The sequence below is a fragment of the Beta vulgaris genome, chromosome 6 (assembly GCF_026745355.1).
Source record: "Beta vulgaris subsp. vulgaris cultivar EL10 chromosome 6, EL10.2, whole genome shotgun sequence".
Classification (NCBI taxonomy): Eukaryota; Viridiplantae; Streptophyta; class Magnoliopsida; order Caryophyllales; family Amaranthaceae; genus Beta; species Beta vulgaris.
The window spans coordinates 34,718,823-34,723,301 of NC_079207.1; the positions used below are offsets into that span (position 1 = coordinate 34,718,823).

At 32.6% G+C, this 4,479-nt stretch overlaps 1 long non-coding RNA gene across 1 annotated transcript; it reads right to left on the minus strand.

The window, feature by feature from the left end:
* Window positions 1-1,716: 1,716 nt before the first annotated feature.
* Window positions 1,717-2,544, minus strand: LOC130592022 (uncharacterized). Its single transcript, XR_008970058.1, has 2 exons — window positions 2,403-2,544; window positions 1,717-2,321 (listed from the first exon to the last, which is right to left on the minus strand). It is a non-coding gene; the product is annotated as an uncharacterized LOC130592022 (long non-coding RNA).
* Window positions 2,545-4,479: the final 1,935 nt, after the last annotated feature.

Consider the following 4,479-nt stretch of genomic DNA (forward strand, 5'->3'; position numbering starts at 1 on the left):
AGGCACACAAGTTACAATTCTGCTAAAGCCTCTTACGTTTAGAGGCAACCATAAGTATGTCGCTAATTATAGGTTGCCCCTAATGCCACCTTTTTGGGGCACACAAGTTATATTGCTGATAAGACCACTTATATTTAGAGGCACCATAAATCCATCTCTAATTATATGTTGCCTCTAATGCAACCATAAGTTAGTCGCTAAAGGATGTTTTTAGGTGCAACTTTTGACATTTTTATTAAAACTATTAGGGGCAACTACACATTTACAGTTTAAGATTTATGAATTAATACATATATAAATACTATATTAATACTAAAAGTAAACAAACAAAACAATTTAATGAATCAATAAAAAGCTACTATATAGATAAAAAATAATTGTCATTTATATAAACACCTTAATCAACTAACATGTCTCGTTGGTTATTCACAATTGTTACAGTAAAAAGAAATTGGAAACTACAAGAGAGAAAAAAAAAGATATCTAATAGTTTGAATAGTGTCATTCCATTTTTCAATTGCCTCAGTCTTTGTTAGTGTCATGCTATTTTCTTCCTCATATTATTCTTCAATTGTTTGAATAGTTGGATTCCGCAAGCACCTGCAACACATGCATATAGTAAATATTAGTTTAACAAAGCTGTAATAACTTGTACAAAAATTGGCTTAGCCAGTAGTAGTAGCATGCAATGGCACGACAACTTGCACCGAAAACAACTAAAAAGCATAGCAACCGCTGCAATAACACAAGATTAAGTACATGAACAACAATGATCGTGCAAAAACAAACATCAGCAAGTCAGCAGCACAAACCTTTCCAGATTGACTAAAAATACTTATTTGCAACAACAGCAGCACAGCCACAACTAGAAGGATTCAGGTAGCAATTTTATTCACCATTATTTACAACCATTATAGTAACTATAAATATCTATTCATGATATCCTGAATTTTGAACTTCATTAAAATAATTAGAAACTTACATGAAAACCACCTTATTTTCCTTAATTTGACAGCTCCGATATGACACCATGAACAAATATCTGCACCAAAAGATTGAAATAAAAGAAAAGACATTTATTACCCAAAGATAAGATCAAAAAAATTTAACATTATAAATGCATATAAGATAAGCATAACTCTATACCACTTAATCTTTTACTCATACATTTAGATCATCAATATACAAGACTATCCTGTATATCACAGCATCATTGTAACTTGCATGAGGCATAAGTCCTAATATACAACTACGAAACAAGTAATTCTTAGGCCTAAATTTACTAACTTTTCTAGTTCTACAACTTTTAAGAAGGGAGAAAGAGCTGAATGTGACTGCAGGATCAAATAAATAAGCAAAAATATAGAAGCAGTGAGCAATGGCCACAACAGAACAATCAACAATCAATTAGCAGCAGCTTGTCGTGCAAAAAATTAGTAATAAAAGCCAAAATATTCCACAAATCTCAAACATCAACATTAACCAACAGATTAGAAACATCAACTTTTCATGACTCAGAGTCCAGATAACTTTGCTGTAGCTTCTGCAGGGGGTGAGACCTTGCGGATCTGGAATGTGTTCGGAACTCCAGAAGACGCGAAACCTTCAAAAGAAACAGCTCCTGAGCCGTTTGCTCACGTGAATCGCATTCGTTGATAACCCAATCTGATGTTTGTGCTTTGAAGGAAAGAAACTAACATATTTTTTGCTGTAAGGTTGCTTCTACTTCAAGGGTATGAGATGCTTTGTCTGAGGCTTTTGTAAAGTCTGAGCAAGTGCTGTAGAAATAGCATGCATTCGTTTTGTGTACATAGAAATAGTTACTAGTTATACATCGTAACCTAAGGGCATGATAGTTATGCCTTCATTTTGTACATGGCGGCACTCCCCCAGTATCATTTGTAAATACAATTCTTGAATACTTAACAAAAAGATGCATTCATTGATAAAAAAAAAAAAAACCAACAGATTAGAAGCCAATGTAACAAAAATTTTTTTTAGTTATTTCGCTTTTCATGATGAGATTAAAAACAACTTTCAAGCAACATTAGTTCATCAAATTCCTTATTTCAGAACATCATCAAATCATACCCAACAAAAATGAAATTTCGAAATGAAAAGAGTGAATAAACTTCACCTGACCAGGAAAAAGAAAAGCGGAAGAAGGCTTATAATCATAACACCGCCGAACCATCCCCATCACCACTGCCGCCGCTGCAGAAGTAAGGGAAGAGAAACACCTCACAAGAGAATAAACTCGATCAAAAAATCTTATTCCTCGATACAGAAAAGCTCCTTATCCAACAAATCGATCGATTCACCTAAAAACACGAGAAATTGGTGAGGGAAATGAAGGATTAGGGTTTTGAATTTGGGGGAAATAGAGGAGAGAGAAAGAATACCTTGAGTTTTTGCGTTAGTGACGAGATTTTACGCCGTCGGTGATAAGGTGATGTTGAAGACCGACGTGAAAACGGCGTTGCTGAGCAAAGCCGAGAGTCAGAGAGAGAGAATGAGGGACAACTGAGAAGACGGCTGGGCTGGGAATTGGGTAAATGAAATGAGGGACTAGGGTTTTTCTTTCAATTCTCAAACGAAGTGTTTTTGAAATTTTCCTTTTTTTTTCAAAAGTGTTTTTGAAATTTCAGTTGTACAGCAATAATCTAAATTTGAATTTATTTGGGACTCTTCCTTATTAAGTTATTATTATTATTATTATTATTATTATTATTATTATTATTATTATTATTATTATTACTACTTATAATAATAATTATTATTATTACTTATTATCATCATCATTATTATTATGTAATAATAATAATATTATTATTGTTATAAAAGAAAAATGTAGAAGTTGTTATTATTAAGTTGAACAAACGCAACCTAAGGGTGCATTCTTTTCAACGTATATAAGCACTATAATGCTTATTTTGAAAATGATTAGATTAAAATTGATCAAACTAGCTAAGATTAGAAAATTTGAAATTATATGCTCCCTCTATTCCATAATTTTTTGTGCATTTCACTGTTCATACGCTTCTCAACGCACATTTTATGTCATAAATATCTGTGATTACATATTTGTAAAAAGTATTGCAATTGGATATTAATATTATACTCATTAAGACAATTCAAACAAGACCCCACATGACTATATTTACTTTTATATTTGATCAATATATAGAAGATTATCTCTGCATGTGAATAGTGTAAATAACTCAAATGCACTAAAAATTATGGAACGGAGAGAGTAATAATATCCAGTTTAGATAAGAAAAAATCAAATTGAATCACATCGTATTCGACTAATTATAACCTTAAAACCAACAAAGTATAATAAGAAGAATTCATATTAGATCAGGAAAATTTATATCATATAAGAAAATTTACACCAACCCAATCGTTAGTTGCAGATGATCGCCACTGTCAATAGCGAATCGTAAACAGATCAGATTATCCAAATAAAACTCAAATATGAACCCATATCTTGTATAACATAATGTAAATTGAATATAATCCAGAAAATTCGAAGTAGTCAAAGCCAAAATTCGAACTAACTCGAAGCAGAATTTTACCCCAAAACCCCTCAAAATTCAAAGCCCCAAACCCACATAATTTAAGATCCCAAATTTCGAACTTAATCCAGAAAATTCAAAGATAAAAAAAAGTTGAGATGCACCAAATTGGAGAAAAAGAACTTACCGAAATCGCAATGAAGGAAACGGTGAAGTGAGAGAGATGAAGGGCAACGAAGGGAGGAGTGAAGGTGAGGTGAGAGAAAGAGATTGAAAGAGAGAATTCGTGTAGTCGTGTGAGGGTGAGTATTTTGATACGTATGTGAGGTGAGAGAAAGCGAGTGAAAATGTGTGGTAATAATGAGGTGTATCCCGCTATGAGTGTCGTAGATTTAGAGGTTTCTATTCAAATCAATCAAGTATGGACTTCTAGATTCACAATCCCTTGCTAAACCTAGTAGTCATAATCCAATTTAGACCTAATATTAGGTTGATTACTCCGATCCTTATGAATATTGGAAATCAAATGTCACAATCAATCAATTGAAAGCTAGAGCATGAAATTGAAACTAAATCTAACATGAATTGAGGAAACTAAAAGCAAAACATGAATTAAAAGACAAGTAATTGAAAGAACAAAGAAAAATTGAACTAAAGCATGAAATCAAAGGGAAAGCTTTAAAACATGAGACAAGAGTGAGAAATTCTTATTAAAAGGGAATAAGGGAAATAAAAGAATAAAAACAAAAATAAAATGAAAAAGAGAAATAAGAAGTAAAAGAAATGGAAAAAGAAATTACGGAAAACAAAGCCACGTCATTCAGCTTGCTCTCTATTAGAGATGGTTGTTTACCCTGGACCCTGTCCAAACCCTACCCTACCCTACCTTACCCTAATTTAAGGGTATGGGTCTTGATTTTTTTTACCCTATGGGTATGAGTTATGACTATGGGTAAGGTAT